Source organism: Pinus tabuliformis, chromosome 7 (assembly GCF_031772625.1).
Source record: "Pinus tabuliformis cultivar Carrire ecotype Pingquan chromosome 7, CPIR1, whole genome shotgun sequence".
Taxonomy (NCBI): Eukaryota; Viridiplantae; Streptophyta; class Pinopsida; order Pinales; family Pinaceae; genus Pinus; species Pinus tabuliformis.
In genome coordinates this window covers 1,635,780,397-1,635,797,647 of record NC_142293.1, presented here as the reverse complement: position 1 = coordinate 1,635,797,647, position 17,251 = coordinate 1,635,780,397, and the positions used below count along the sequence as shown (strand labels likewise).

Here is a 17,251-nt window from a genome sequence, read left to right as displayed (position 1 = left end):
GTCGTGAGAAGTTCATTGAACCTTATCATTTAGAGGAAGGAGAAGTCGTAACAAGGTTACCATAGGTGAACCTGCATCCGTGTGAGGGCGGGTCGTTTGAGGGTGTCCGTGTGAACTCGTTCAAGTGAGGGCGTGCCCGGGTGAACGAGCCTGTATTAAAAAATGCTAAGTTGTGACCTGATGTTGGCTTTGTGCACGTTCATGCAACTCATTTTCCCGGCTCTCCCTTGTCACTTCGTTTCAGTCGTTTGGGCGCCCACACAAAATTGTTCGGGCGGGTCATTTGAGGGCGCCCGTGTGAACTCGTTCGGGCGGGTCGTTCGGGCGAGGGCGTGCCTGGGCGAACGAGCCTGTATCAAAAATGCTAAGTTGTGACGCGAGGTTGGCTTTGTGCACATTCATGCAGCTCGTTTTCCTGACTCTCCCTTGTTGCTTTGTTTCAGTCGTTCGATTGCCCATGCAAAATCGTTCGGGCGGGTCGTTTGAGGGCGCCCGTGTGAACTCGTTCGGGTGGGTCGTTCAGGCGAGGGCGCACCCCGACGAACGAGCCCGTATGAAAACTGCTAAGTTGTGACCCGAGGTTGGCTTTGTGCACGTTCGTGCAGCTCGTTTTCCCAGCTCTCCCTTGTCACTTCGTTTCGGTCATTCGGGTGTCCATGCAAAATCGTTCGGGCGGGTCATTTGAGGGCGTCCGTGTGAACTCGTTCGGGTGGGTCGTTCGGGCGAGGGCACGCCCGGGCGAACGAGCCGGTATCAAAAATGCTAAGTTGTGACCCAAGGTTGGCTTTGTGCACGTTCGTGCAGCTTGTTTTCCTGGCTCTCCCTTGTCGCTTCGTTTTGGTCGTTCGGGCACCCATGCAAAATTGTTCGGGCGGGTCGTTTGAGGGCGCGCGTGTGAACTCGTTTGGGCGAGGTTGCGCCCGGGCGAACGAGCCCATATCAAAAATTCTAAGTTGTGACTTGAGGTTGGCTTTGTGCACGTTCGTGCAGCTGATTTGCCTGGCTCTCCCTTGTCGCTTCATTTCGGTCGTTCGGGCGCCCATGCAAAATCGTTCGGGCGGGTCGTTTTAGGGCGCCCATGTGAAATCGTTCGGGCGGGTCATTTGGGTGAGGGCACGCCCGGGCGAACGAGCTCGTATCAAAAATGCTAAATTGTGACCCGAGGTTGGCTTTGTGCACATTCGTGCAACTCGTTTTCCTGGCTCTCCCTTGTCACTTCGTTTTGATCGTTCGGGCGGGTCATTTGATGGCATCCGTGTGAACTCGTTCGGGCCGGTCGTTCAGGTGAGGGTGCGCCCGAGTGAACGAGCCCGTATCAAAAAATGCTAAGGTGTGACCCGAGGTTGGCTTTGTGCATGTTCGTGCAGCTCGTTTTCCCGGCTCTCCCTTGTTGGTTCGTTTCAGTCATTCAGGTGCCCATGCAAAATCGTTCGGGCGGGTCGTGTGAGGGCGCCCGTGTGAACTCGTTCGAGCGGGTCGTTCGGGCGAGGGTGTGCCCGAGCGAATGCACCCGTATCAAAAATGCTAAGTTGTCACCCGAGGTTGGCTTTGTGCATGTTTGTGCAACTCATTTGCCCGACTCTCCCTTGTCGCTTCGTTTCGGTTGTTCAGGCGGGTCATTTGGGGGCGTTCATGTGAACTCGTTCGGGCGGGTCGTTCGGGCGAGGGCACACCCAGGCAAATGAGCCCATATCAAAAATGCTAAGTTGTGACCCGAGGTTGGCTTTGTGCATGTTCATGCAGCTCGTTTGCCCAACTCTCCATTGTCGCTTCGTTTCGGTCGTTCGGGCGCCCATGCAAAATCGTTCGGACGGGTCGTTTGAGGGCATCCGTGTGAACTCGTTTGGGCGGGTCGTTCGGGCGAGGGCGCGCCCGGGTGAACGAGCCCGTATCAAAAAATGCTAAGTTGTGACCCGAGGTTGGCTTTGTGCAAGTTCGTGCAGCTCGTTTGCCCGGCTCCCCCTTGTCACTTCATTTCGGTCGTTCGGGCACCCATGCAAAATCGTTCGGGCGGGTTGGTTGAGGGCGTCCCTATGAACTCGTTCGGGCAAGTCGTTTGGGCGAGGGCGCGCCCAGGCTAATGAGCCTGTATCAAAAATGCTAAGTTGTGATGTGAGGTTGGCTTTGTGCACGTTCCTGCAGCTCGTTTGCCCGGCTATCCCTTGTCGCTTCATTTCAGTCGTTCGGGCGGGTCGTTTGAGGGCATCCATGTGAACTCGTTCGAGCGGGTCGTTCGGGCGAGGGTGCGCATGGCCGAATGAGCCCATATCAAAAATGCTAAGTTGTGACCTAAGGTTAGCTTTATGCACCTTCGTGCAGCTCGTTTGCCCAGCTCTCCCTTGTCGCTTCGTTTCGGTCGTTCGGGCGGGTCATTTGAGGGCGTCCGTGTGAACTCATTCGGGGGAGGGGGCACCCGGGCGAATGAGCCTATATCAAAAAATTATAACTTGTGACCCGAGGTTGGCTTTGTGCACGTTAGTGCAGCTCGTTTTCTCAGCTCTCCCTTGTCACTTCGTTTCGGTCATTCAGGCGGCCATGCAAAATCGTTCGTACGGGTCAGTTGAGGGTGTCCGTGTGAACTCGTTCGAGCGGGTCGTTCGGGCGAGGGCACGCCCAGGCGAACGATCCCGTATAAAAAATGCTAAGTTGTGACCCGAGGTTGGTTTTGTGCATGTTCTTGTAGCTCGTTTTCCCGACTCTCACTTGTTGCTTTGTTTCGGTCATTCGGGCGGGTCGTTTGAGGGCGCCCGTGTGAACTCATTCGGGTGAGGGCATGCCCGAGTGAACTAGCCCGTATGAAGAAAAGTTAAGTTGTGACCTGAGGTTGGCTTTGGGCACGTTCGTGTAGCTCGTTTGCTCAGCTCTCCCTTGTCACTTTGTTTCAGTTGTGTGGGCGCCCATGCAAATTCGTTTGGGCGAGGGCGCGCACGGGCCAACGAGCCCATATCAAAAATGCTAAGTTGTGACCCGAGGTTGGCTTTGTTCATGTTCGTGCTTCTCGTTTGCCCGACTCTCACTTGTTGCTTCATTTCAGTCGTGTGGGGGCCCATGTAAATTCCAGATGATCCGAGCGACATGTTTTCTTTCCGTGTGAAAGGTGGGTTGGTAATTGAGTTGTGTTTTCGCGTTTGCCTGAACAATGGCCTTGGGTCATTTGTAGGGTGGCTGATTTTCATCTTCTCTCCATCCCCACTCGGTAGCACATGAGCGGTAATGTTGGCCATGCTCATCTTGGGAGGCATATGTGAACACTTCCCCTTCTGCTTTCCAAGTTCTTGGAGCTGTATGGGCTATTGTGGTGTGGCTCCCTGGCTCATCCTGGTCCGCCTCGCGCCCCTCCAGATGATACCAGCGACAGGTTTTCTTTCTGTGTGAAATTTGGGTTGGTAATCGACTTGTGTTTTCATGTGTGCCTGAACGATGGCCTTGGGTCATTTGTAGGGTTGTCGATTTTCATCTTCTCTCCATCCCCACTCGGTAGCGCATGAGCGGTAATGTTGGCCACGCTCGTATTGGGAGGCATATGTGAACAATTCCCATTCAGCTCTACAAGTTCTTGGAGTTGTATGGGCTGTTGTGGTGTGGCTCCTTGGCTTGTCCTGGTCCCTGCGTGCCCGTCCAGATGATACCAGCGATAGGTTTTCTTTCCGTGCGAAAGGTGGTTTGGTAATCGAGTTGTGTTTTAGGGTTTGCCTGAATGATGGCCTTGGGTCGTTTGTAGGGTGGCTGATTTTCATCTTCTCTCCACCCCCACTCGGTAGCACATGAGCAGTAATGTTGGCCATGCTCGTCCTGGGAGGCATATGTGAACAATTCCCCTTCCGCTCTCCAAGTTCTTGGAGCTGTATGGGCTGTTGTGGTGTGGCTCCCTGGCTCGTCCTGGTCCCCTCGCCCCCCTCCAGATGATACCAGTGACTGGTTTTCTTTCCGTGTGAAAGGTGGGTTGGTAATCGAGTTGTGCTTTCGCGTGTGCCTGAACGATGGCCTTGGGTTGTTTGTAGGGTTGCCGATTTTCATCTTCTCTCCATCCCCACTCGGTAGCGCATGAGTGGTAATGTTGGCCACACTCGTCTTGGGAGGAATATATGAACAATTCCCCTTCGGCTCTCCAAGTTCTTGGAGCTGTATGGGCTATTGTGGTGTGGCTCCTTGGCTTGTCCTGGTCCCCGCGTGCCCCTGTAGATGATACCAGTGACAGGTTTTCTTTCCGTGTGAAAGGTGGGTTGGTAATCGAGTTGTGTTTTTGGGTTTGCTTGAATGATGGCCTTGGATCGTTTGTAGGGCCACCGATTTTCATCTTCTCTCCATCCCCACTAAATAGTGCATGAGCGGTAGTGTTGGCCATGCTCATCCTGGGAGGCATATGTGAACAATTCCCCTTCCGCTCTCCAAGTTCTTGGAGCTGTATGGGCTGTTGTGGTGTGGCTCCCTTGCTTGTCCTAGTCCCCTCGTCCCCCTCCAGATGATACCAGCGACAGGTTTTCTTTCCATGTGAAAGGTGGGTTTGTAATCGAGTTGTGTTTTTGCGTTTCCCTGAACGATGGCCTTGGGTCATTTGTAGGGCGGCCGATTTTCATCTTCTCTCCATCCCCACTCAGTAGCGCATGAGCGGTAATGTTGGCCATGCTCGTCTTGGGATGCATATGTGAACAATTCCCTTTCCGCTCTCCAATTCCTTGGAGTTGTATGGGCTATTGTGGTGTGGCTCCTTGGCTTGTCCTGGTCCCCGCATGCCCCTCCAGATGATACCAGCGACAGGTTTTATTTTTGTGTGAAGGGTGGGTTGGTATTCGAGTTGTGTTTTCAGGTTTGTCACACGGAATCAGTCAAGGGTGCGGACACAGCTGACCTTCCTAGAAGTCTAAGACATTCTAATGACAAACAAAACAAACTGGAGCTATCCTTCTCTAAACATACATTATGATATGAGAAATCAAGGTGTTTCGTTCTTACCTCTGTCCAAACGCTATTGTAGAAGTCCAAGCTTTGTTGATCCGGATGAGCTCCTCCCGTTCTCCAAAACCTGCAATCACCAACAGTTCAAACAATTAAATAGCACCTGATTATAACATAAAACAAAGCATATTCAACATATAGACCAAGGAGTACATGAAATAACCCATTAACAACAAGCTATTGAGAAGAATGGACCAATTTGCATTAAAGGTAATCAAAAGGAACCATTACAACCTGAGCCTTGGTGTTGTGCAAGCTCCTTCCAGGGTCCACAAGAGTCTTCCTCTACTTTGACAAAGCTCACCCACTTCCAAGTAGAACAAGTAAGGGTGACAATCTCTCCTCACAAACTTCTAAATGGGAGTCCTAATTCCTGCAGCATTTACCCTTAGAAATCTATAGCTTTCAACCTTCTTCCTTCTGGCTCAATGCCTCTTTTTATAGTGCTCAAGAGGAAGTTAATCAGGTCCACCATCAATGGGATAGTCCCCTCTTTGGATGGGATCACTCCCTTATTGATGGGATAAGTTCCTCTTTGATAGGAGTGCATGAACCATCTGGAGGCGCTCAATATTCATCCAAGAACCTTCTAGAAAGCTCTAGAAGTGACCACAAGTAAGTTTTTGAAGATGAAACTCGCGCATTTTAACCTTTTTAGAGGGACGCACCTGCCCCTTAAGATACAGAGCGTCCTTGGACGCAGACCTTGTGAACAAAAGGTGCGTACCCGCAGGCAAGGCTTGAGAGAACCTGCGTACCCAGAGATAAACATATTTTACAAGGACTTTCTCTCTTTCTTGGATTTTGACATGAATAGCAGAGGCCTAAGACTTGCTCAAAAGGGTAGTATGACTGTTGATTGAGCCATACTGACTGTAAATAGCCATGGTGACATTTTTTAGTGTAACAGATTGCCCCCTAAAGTGCGAAGCCTGGAATAGATTAGGGTTTTGTATTATCTAGGAAGGGTGAAGCGCTTTATCATTTTGAGGATTATCTCGTGGAGAACCTGGTTGGAACCTGCAATTTTCAACACAAAATACATGGATAAGATTATATCATCACAGAGGTAGGCATTCCCATACTCAGATAAAAACTTTAACTAACAGACTAAACTACTCTGATACAGAAATGATTTTGTAGTACATCATAATCATAGACTTTTGTAGACACAGTATGGGCGCAACCATCTGTTTATGATTAGCCTACTTAGATAATGAATAAAAAACTCCTCGCAGCCTGGACGGTAAAGATTTGATCCAGGGTCTTCATTCCTACTTCTCGAATTGGTACGATTCTAGCCATGCGAATAAATGAGTCGATGTCGAACATGGTAGAAACCACTTGATTACCAGTCGATGATGTGAACTGTTAACAAGCGTGAGAGAGACCACCAGTAATGTCAATGGTTCTCAAAGTACCCAGTACAATCCATGAGATGTGAATGAATGAGTTGGTGTCGAACATTTCACGGAATCCTTCGATCGAAAGTCAATGATGTAAACTGACGTCAAAGGCGAGAAACCTGCCATTGATGCATGCAGACTTCAAGGCACTGACGATTTCTAAGTCATCTCTCTAGATAATGTGTTGATGTCGATAGAAAGAGACTCGTTGCAGGCAAGCCCACAACACGAAATCATTGTTCAAGTTGAAGAAATATTGCTTTAAGGACTGACTCAGGGATGGTCAAATGGATGACAAGTATTTTGCAGATGAAAGTTTTGTTTGCAGGCCTCTTGAACACATAACGACATGACAGATGGTTTGGTGCTAAATAACTCAAAGTTAATCCCCAGAATCCGGTTAAAGACTTTCAAAAAGTGGTTTGATTGATTGTGAGGTAAAAGATTTCCCAACCCAGGTGAATGAAAAGTGTCGTGTCCAAGAGTGGTAATAAAGTTTCTTTTGAGACAAATGGTAACAAATAGGCTCATTCTTCTCTCTTTTCCCCCACCATTTCTGGCAAGTACCTCTTTATTTTTAACAAGCTTGAGGAGGATAACATATGCTTGATTATAAGCTCATCCTTCGGACGAGTCCAACCTAGTTTTGATTCGAACCCTAGGAAGGAGTGGTTCGTTCCTGTTTGTAATTGAACAGGTCCTTTACTGTGAAATGTTTAACGAGCTCAGTATAGGAGAAACTCGGCGTTTTTTCAATTTTTAGAGAGTCTGAAAAACTTAAGGAAACTCCAAGTTGAACTTTTTCGTAAATTTGTGTCCCTCAAGCCCGAAAAAGCATAAAATAATACCTGGGGGAACCGCTTGATCTTGCGACCAAGGAGTACTTTCATAGTTAGTGTCAATGACCTGAAAAGTAAAAAGCGATCAAGGACACGTCGTTTTATTTCCGTATCGAGTTTGAAACGACAAAAACACGGCAATCTTTTCCTGATTTTACGGTCAGAAAAGAGCTATAAGGGGACCGTCTTTTAATTCTGTTTTAACGAGTGTAAAAGAAACGCTCGGCAATATTTTCATGTTTTAGGAGTCAGAAAAGGGCTTAAAAGATGACTCAGATATTTTGTTTGTGAAAAATTACAATTTTCCCTCTAAGTCCCTTTGTCCTGCACAAAAGCGACACATTACTCATACCTGTTTAAGATAGGCAAAAATTCATCGAAAAACATCTTTTCATGGTGAAAAATGAACAAATTCATCCAAAAAACCTATAAAAAGACTTTTTACCATGTCATTTTTACCGTTTGACTGTTGAGGTTGAAAAAGGAGCTTTTGACAAGAAACTTCCTGTGGTCGCTGCGGAAAAACCGACCGTTAGAATCGAACGCCGTCTCTTCCAGGTATTTCACAACATCCTCCTTGTCAATTTCATCCGTTTAGAATTTTGTTTTAAGTTTCATTTTTGATTTTTAGGGGGTTTTGGGTTTTGGAAACCGCCTTGCGGGGGACGCAGCTTTCCTAAAGGCTGACCTGCGTCCCCCGACTTTTTCCTACACAGGGAAAAGGTCGGGGGACGCAGGTTGCCTTTAGGCCACCTGCGTCCCGGCGCACTGTGTGCCAAACGCGGGGTGCGTCCCCCGCAAAACGCGGGTTTTGAAACCCCAAACTCCCAAACCACCCAATGAAATTTCTCAAAACTAATTTTAATGCCTGTGGAATCATGTGTAGGGCACTTATCATGCTGGATTGGAGAGAAAGAGAGCATGAGGAGGTTGATGAAGCTGCAATCAATCATCAACCCTCCCTCGATGCCCTAAGAGGATGTGGTTTATACAAATACTGGTCCATTCCCGGTATGAGAGCTCAGGTAAGGTTCTTGGAGTGGCTGGTTGAGAGATGGAACGTTCAGGAACAATGCTTTTATATCGGCGGGCAAAAACTCGAGATAGAGCCTGCTGACATTTACTTTCTTACTGGCTTGCCGAACAGAGGTGAGCAACTCAATCTGGCTGGGACTAGGCCGGGTGGCCAATCCCTTGATAGTCTCCGAGCAGATTGGTGCGTACCTGATCGAGAGCACAAGAAAGGCATAGAGATCAAATATGTCTCTCAACGTGAACTCATGGTCTTGGCTTTCACTATGACCAGAATTTGTGGCTCAGCCACTTTACATATTGCTACTGGGTCTCAATTTCGGATGGCAATTGATTGTCTCCAAGGCACCATTTTCAACTGGTGCGATGCACTGTTGGCTAACTTGAAAGTCCAACTGACCAAGGCAAAGACCGGCAGACTAAAGACCTTTGGATATGGGCCTATAGTCGTGAGCTTTGCCTTAGAGAGGGTACCAATGCTGATCCCTCAGCATCTCACTGTTGATATTTCGGGTCCTCAGGAGCCAAAGCTGGTACGATGGGTTGCTGTGATGGCCCGGCATCTGGATGAGGGTGCGGCAGTTGTTCGATTCACTGACAGTTATTTTCACTGGTTAGAAGACCAGGTGTTTGCGATCCAGGATTTTTCGTATGCCGGAATAGATTTTCGAGGTGATCCGGACATGGTTCTTCCACAGGGAGAACAATGGGATGACAGAGGTACTTTATTTTTCACGAGTTTTCAAATTATGTATTTTTTTTTTTTTTTTTTTTTTTTTTTTATATATATCGTCTCAAACTGACAGTAAAATTTTCAAAATGCAGACGTTGGTCCACAGCGTCCAGCCAACCTCCGGCTTTTTGAGAGGCGACATCCAGTTGCACCGCTACCGGCCCCACAGGACGCGGCGGCTGCGGAGGTGCTGACTGAGTTGGAGCATGATCTACAGCGTCTGACGGCAGATATACCAGAGACATCTATGGATGACATTCCTATCAGACTACAGCGCTACGTAGTCGCGGTCCCTGGACCGTTGAGGAGATTTTTGCGCAAGGTAGCTCGTGCAGTGGTGTCGTACAGGGAGCACCACCAGTGATTAGCTAGTCACTTGTGGACACATGTGACATTTTGACTTTTTGTACTTATCATTTTGCCGATCATAAGGTGTTTTTCAACCTATGATCGAAGACGATGTATATTTTTTGACACACTCCTATCTATATATATATCATTATTACCGGTTTATCTTGTTTAACATGTATGATGAAATGTTTTTTAAATTTACTTGCATGATTATCGTAAATGTCTGTCCAACACTCGAGAAGCAATTGCATCTGCTAATGTATTCAAGGACCTTGGAATATGCTGATATTCAATGTAATCAAATTCACGTTCCAAGAGACGCACTCTCAAAAACAACCTTAATAACACAGGATTTCTAATGGCATAAACTCTATTAAGCTGTAATACAACAAGTTCAGAATCTAACCTCACTATCAAACGTCGAATTCCAAATGAAATAGATTCGGATAATAATTTAACCACTGCACTGTATTCTGCAATGTTATTCATTGTTTGACCGAGGCTTACCCCATGCATAGAAACTAACTCGTCAGAGGGTGAATAGATAACCCAAGCTGTGGAAGAGATATTCCGTGTATTACGACAAGCACCATCAGCGAATCCAATGTATGTTTGGAGGGGCGTCGACATCTACAATATCAAGAGCAAAACCAAGATAAGCCATAATAACGACGAAACACACTCACTAAACTAAGCACACTGACTAACTAACAATCAAACTAGCTAGAAAGAAAACCTAACCTAACTAAAAATCTCCATACCCACCATTTAAGCATAATACCTCTTTAGGTAAAGCCCATTTCTGGGCTTATCCAAAGAGTCCCCATCAAAATCTACTAGCTCATAAGCCCCTTTTGCTAGCTTTCGCTTTACAATATAGGGTCCATGCCACATAGGAACGAATTTTCCAGCACCTAGCTTATCGTTAGCTTGATCGTATAAAAGCACTAGGTCTCCCTCTGAAAAATTTCGAGGGGTCACATTTCTATCATACTGAGCTTTCATTCGCTTCGCGTGAGTCTCTATTGCCAATGTAGCGTCACGTCGAGTCTCATCTAATTTAGCTAAGTATAATAAACGTTTCTCCTCTTCGGAAGTAGCTGGAAGTAATTCGACAGCCATTTGAAGTGATGGGATTTCACATTCAATGGGTAACACTGCTTCTAAGCCATAAACTAGCTGGAAAGGAGTGAACCCTGTTGAGTTTTTCACTGAGGTTCGGTATGCCCATAGTGCCGAAAATAACATGTTATGCCAATTCGACCGATGAATACCAATGGTTCGTCGGATCATGATAACCAGAACTTTGTTGATAGACTCAACCAAACCGTTGGCTTGCGGATAATAAGGAGTAGAGCTGTCATGGCGCAAACCAAGCTGGCTTGTAAGTTCAGTCATCATGGTGTTTCGAAAATGGCTTCCATGGTCAGTAATAATTGCTTGTGGGACACCAAACCTAGTTGTTATATGATTGAATATGAAAACTACAGCTGTTTTGCCGCTTGCGTCGAATGTAGGCATCGCCTCGGCCCATTTAGTGAAATAATCAACCGCGAGGATGATATACGCATGCCCCCCGGCCGAGTGAGGGTTACAAGTAATAAAGTCGATACCCCATTTGGCGAATGGACCAACGGCAATTATAGGGTGGAGAGGAGCAGGTGGTGCGCGCATCTTTCGATCAAACACTTGGCAGTTGTGGCACTTCCGGACTGCAATGATACAATCTTTAAACATAGATGGCCAGAAGTAACCAACGCGCAACACCTTCTGAGCTGTGGCATACCCAGACATATGACCGCCACATGCTCCAGAGTGACAATCATTCAAAACTCTCTCAGCCTCTTCGTGAGTTAGACAACGTCGAAAAACTAAGTCTGCCCCCCGGCGATAAAGTGTATCTCCAATAATTTTATATTGCTGGGATTGAAACCTAATTTTCCGCCGTTCCTCTTTGGAAGCTTCAGGCCGAAAGGTTTGGGTTTGGAGATAGATGATTATATCCCCGAACCACGGATCTAAAGTACTGATAAGAAACAAAGATTCGTCCGCAATGGACTCTTCTGCCACAGTCTCTGTGTCAGTACGCGGGAAATCACACATCAATTCCGCAAAAACTAAAGATTTCTTAGACTTGGACTTCTCGAACTCCAAGTCGAACTCTTGCAGGATAACTATCCATTTAGAGTACTTGCCCCCTAGCAATTGTCTTGTCAAAATGTAAATCATAGGGTTGCAATCCGAAATGACTGTAGTTTTACGGAGAAGAATGTAGTGACGAAAACGCTGGACAGCTTGAACGGCTGCCAGGGCCAATTTCTCCACATGTGAATATTTTAACTCAGTGGGATTTAAGGTTTGACTAAGATAATATATCACATGTTCAGCTCCGAATTCATCTTCTTGAACTAACACCATCCCAATGGTGGAATGTGAAGCTGCGAGGTATAAGAAGTAGTCCTGGTTGTAGTTGGGAGGATGCAATAACGGTGCATGGGTCAACGCGTGTTTAAGTGCATCAAAAGATTGTTGGGCAATCTCGTCCCAAAAGAATTGAACGTTCTGTTTCAACAACCGTGTAAAACCTTTAGTGACCTCGGCGTAGTTTGGGATGAATCGACGTAAAAAGTTCGCTTTCCCTTGCAAACTTTGGAGTTGGCGCAAACTCGAAGGAGGAGGCAATTTGATGATTGCTTCGACTTTCGAGGGATCGACGCGAATGCCGGCTTTTGAAACAACAAATCCCAGCAATCGACCTGTTTCTATACAGAAAACACACTTGTGGGGATTCAACCGAATTCGATAATGCCTACACCTCATAAAGATTGCTCGTAGGTGGTCAAGGTGATCAGCTCGTCGTAAAGAATGAGCAGGCAAGTCATCGAGATACGGTTGCACAATGTGCTTGATGTCGTGAAATGCGTAAGACATCGCCCGTTGAAAAGTGGCCCCGGCATTCTTGAGCCCAAAAGGTAATTTGCAATAAGCAAATGTCCCCCATGGACAAATGAATGCCGTTTTTGGTTGGTCGGCAGGTAGAATATTGATTTGATTATAGCCCGAAAAACCATCCATGAAGGAAAACATTTCACTTCCGGCACAATCATCAATAATTTGATCGATATAAGGCGTAGGATAGTTGTCTTTTGGACAAGCTCGATTGATATCCCTATAGTCGATACAGATTCTTATTGTTCCTTGTTTCTTATTGACGGGAACAATATTCGATACCCAATCCGTTAACGGGATCGGATAAATGAAACCTGCTTTCAACAGCTTTTCGACTTCTGCTTTAATCGCAGCCGCTTTTCGAGGGTGAATCTGACGCAACCGTTGCCGAATGGGTTTAGCATCCGGGTAGGTTTTGATTTCATGAACAACAATGGCAGGATCGATTCCCGGCATTTCCTCGTAAGACCATGCAAACACATCGCGGAATTCTTGGAATAGGGCCTTGTAAGTTTGGATTTCTTCTTCTGTACATGAGGCACCTATATGAATGTTCTCCTCAATTCCGGGCTTCACTGAAATATCAATGGGAATAGTACGAGAAATATTCCCTAAATTCAGCTCTGAATCAGAATGTTTCGTTGGATCCTGAGCGTCTTTGACATATTCAGCGGTAAAGATAGATGAAAAATCATTTTCAAATGCATCATCCTTAGGTAAAAACGAAGATCTGTGATGGAGATCCTCCCATGGTAGATTGTCTACACTTAGGATTTCGCGAAGTTGTTCGTCAGATGACACGACTTCGGGAAACGCTATCCGTTCTAAGTTTGAGGTGAAAAGTGATTCTTCACTGACCACATTCATTTGGTCGACTTCGGTTGAATGAAAGTCGGTAAAAGACATAAGAGCTTCATAAGCAATTTCATACGGACTCAACGGCATAACATCACCGAACGAGTCTAACTCAGAGTCAGATGGAACATACCAAGGATCATCATAAATAATGTTTTCTGACGTGATCATATGAATTGTTGCAAACGAAGGTTCTACGCTGAGTGGAGGGAGAGGAAAAGTTCCCAGTAAACCGGAATCCTTAACTAAACCTACACCAACGTCCTTATAAGGGATTGTCGTCTTACCGACATGCTGGATACTCTCTGAAGAGGCTGGGTCGGATGAAAAGTATGTCAGCTGATCAATTGTCACGATCTTACCGTTGTGTGGGAATTTAATTACTCTGAAGACCGATGAAACGACCGCTGTCATAGCATATGACCAACTTCGACCCAAAAGAAGGTTGTAGTCTAGAGGGGCATCAACCACTTCCACATCCAGACTAACGGTTTTACCTTCTACCCCTATAGGCAATTCCTGTAGAATACCAAACGGACGGAACCCACGGCCATCAAAGGCCTTAAGGATGGTGGGGGATTGGTTCAACGAAGGAGAACCAAGGGATCTCCAACATTGAATGGACATAATACACGTAGAAGCTCCCTCATCAATCACAGTGCGATGAATAGGCCTGTTTTTGACTATCACTGGAATTTGGAAAGCCATTTGATGGGGGAGTCGTGGTGTACTATTTTCTAAATCGAAGATCATTAGATTCGGATCCTGAACTTCAACAGCTCCTATAGCCGACAAAAGCAATTTTCGTTGTGCTAGACATGATTGCAGCACTTCTAACGCCGACATTGCTGAGGGTGAAACAACTAAGTCCTCAACAATGTTGTAATTCTGGGCCGCTCTCGCATGTGGATTGAAAGCAGACCTTCGAAGTACACCCTTGGCGGGCGGTTTAATTACTAAGTCTGGGTTAGGTTTCTCGATCTGTAGTGGATCGGAACCAGGAGCTGAGGTTGATGGGTTAGAGTGAGAAGATTCTGCTTCTTTGCCATCAACAGGATTCTTACTACCATAATCTTGCGATCGAGTCGCAATCCTCACATGAGACATCATCAAAATGGGTTCTTCACTGGCATTCGAGGAAGAACCTATCATCTTATTTTCCTGCTCCGGAAATGGATTTTTTAACACAGCAGGAGTGGGAGAACCTTTGACTATTTTCACTACCTCGGCCCGATGAGGGCAGTCTCTCGTAAAATGATCCTCTTCACAAATGAGACAAGGATATCGAGGTTTGCGCTTTTCGTCATTGGTTTCCGACTTTTCAGTTTTCTCCTTTGGAGCCTTGTCTGCTTTAGCCTTCTTCTTTCCTTTCTTCTTTCCATCGTTTTTTGATTTGGCCGTAGATGACTCTACAGTGTGAATATCGGCGGTAAGTTCAGGAGAAGACTCTCCTGTCGGGGAATCGGGCAAAGTGATAATAGGAGTAGTTGAAGCCTTGGAAGACTTCTTCTTGCTCTTTGTAGTCACGATACCAATCATACCATCAGCGGCATGAGATCCCGAAGGAGCAGCAGCGATTTGGTTCGACTTTGGAAGATCCGGAATCTTCTCGTGTAATGTACCCGACTGCGTGTAAACTAAGTCAAGGTATTGTGCCTGAGCAATGACTTGCTCCTCAGTAACTACTCCGGCCTTAGCTACATCTTCAGTAATTCTTGGTAATAGTGATTTAACAAACCATTCAGCTAAGATTTGGTCCGGGATAAAAACTTTCACTAGTCTTCTTCGACGTCTCCACTCATGGATGTGATCTGAAATATACGTGGAGGTCGATTGTTTTAGTGAAGTTAATAACTCTGTACCGTTATCGTATCTGACTGGTAACTGAAAATGAGTTAAGAACGAAGTAGCTAACTGGCTAAAATTGTAAAAAGAGGCCCGTGGTAACTCAATGTACCACTTGGCCGTGAGACCAATGAGCGTACGCTGAAAAAGACGTAAACGGATCGAATCATCCGAGATGGAATTTGAAGCACACCAGAGGTGGTAAGTCATCACGTGATTGGACGGATCCTCTCCAGACTTACCTTCGAACTTGGGTATATCGCTGGGCAACTTATTTGGCATTGACGGCCAGAACGGAAGATATTGAATTGGATCGTTCGTTAGGCGCGTCAAGTCTGGTAAATCCAAAGTTGCGATAAACGGTAACTGCCGGTTAGGATCTCTAAAACTCTGGGTCACAATACCGGCCCCAGGAGGAGGATATCCAGGATAACTAGGAACAGGAGTCGCATTTGGGATATTATATCCTCCTGGAAAACCAGGATTAACCGGACCGTACTGGGGTTGCTGAGGTTGTTGATAAGTGTACCCAGGATACGGTTGATACTGGTAAACCGGTTGTTGGGCAGCTTGCCCAGGTTGATACTGTCCCTGGTACGGAGGTTGAACAAATTGAGGTTGAGTAGTAACAACCGTACTTATACCAGGTTGGCCTACAGGCATCTGGACTGTAGTTTGAATCGTAGATCCAGACAACGGTACAGATGTCTGAGGAGTGGTTACAGGGACAGTGGAAACCGGAGCTGCCGATACTCCAGAAGTAAGTATGGTAGATGTGGCGGTAGTTGCTGCAGCCGTTTGAGATGGAGTACCAGGTGCAACTGGCGGCTGAGTAACTACTGAAGTTACAGGGGTCTGAACACTTGACTGGACAGGTTGCGGTTGTTGGGGTGGACCAGGAACTACAGGTTGTCCTGCTTGAGGTACTGACTGTATACTTGGTTGCAACATCTGTTGACCCTGTGACGGATCCCACACTAACATTCCAGGGTATTGACCCATAACAGGTTGAGGATACTGAGATCCATAGCCGGATTGAGGATAGGGTTGATAATTGTAAGGTGCAGTCCCATATGATTGCCCTTGAGGTGGTTGATAACTTTGACCAGAGTATTGACCCGGAGGTTGATAACCTTGAGGTAAATACGGGTACTGGGGTTGACCTTGACCTTGAGGTTGGTATCCTTGAGGTTGATACCCTTGGGGTTGATACCCTTGGGGTTGCCATCCTTGAGGTTGCCATCCTTGAGGTTGATATTGATACTGAGGTTGACTTTGGGGTACATATTGAGGCTGGGGTTGACCTTGAGGTATGTATTTCCCCATAGGAGCGTACTGAACTTGAGGTTGCCCCCCAGACACGAATGAAGTACCTTGAGGTTGCCCCCCAGGCATTAACGAAGGTTGCCCCCCAGGCGGTAATTGGCCACCTTGAGGTTGGGTAACGGGAACTGAACCTGACATCATGTAAATGTCTCCTACACTCAATGGTACATTACCACTGTTTCCAACTAATAACCCATGATCAATGGGTTGAGGAGATGCTCCCGCAAAGGTACCAGAAAGAGATTGATACCCAGTAGGAACAGAAGGACCGCCATGTAAAAAAGATTCAGGACTTTGTGTAAACACAGATGACTGACCAGACATATTTACAGGAGTATGAATTCCTCTAGGTGGAAAAGGAGTTCGAGGTGTGGAAAAACCAAAGTTGTCTAAATAATTGGTTAATGAGAGGTACCAAGTAGTACTTCTAGGAGGACTGTAAAAGATGGATTCACGCTCCCTTAGATCAAGGGTAATTTGATCTTCAGGATCAGAGACGCCTATTTCTTCCTCTGGAACAAGTTCTTCTATTGCAATTAAACCAACAGGAAGATTTTCGGTGATAATTCTTTCTATTCTCGGTGAATCAGGAACACTAGGAGTCGGAGTAACAGGTTCGAATATTTCAGGTTCTTCGCCTGTTTCACTGGCAGATGAAAAACTACCAGCAAGCTCGGAAACTGTAACAGTTTCGGGATTGTAACCTGTTTCTAAACTTTGGTAATCTGGATGGACTACCAAGGAAGATTCTCCTTCTTCAGGTGAACCTACTCTACTGTCACTAGGAGGAGTTACAAGGACCTTTAACCCTTCGTACTGACCCGGAATGTCTTCAGGAGATTCACCCCGTGATTTACGGAGTTTTCTTAACAAATCTATTCCGGTAACAATCTCAGGAGACTTGCCCCGAATTCTATGGGACTGTCTCGGTAATTCCGCCACAGCTAAAAATTTTAACT

The 17,251-nt window shown here is 46.3% G+C and overlaps 1 non-coding gene across 1 annotated transcript in view; it reads left to right on the top strand.

Annotated features, from left to right (window-relative positions):
- Positions 1–82, top strand: part of LOC149254585 (18S ribosomal RNA) — a 1,806-nt gene extending 1,724 nt beyond the window's left edge. The window contains exon 1 of the ribosomal RNA XR_016267694.1: positions 1–82. This exon is cut by the window's left edge and continues 1,724 nt beyond it. This is a non-coding gene — a ribosomal RNA (18S ribosomal RNA).
- The last annotated feature ends 17,169 nt before the right edge of the window (positions 83–17,251 follow it).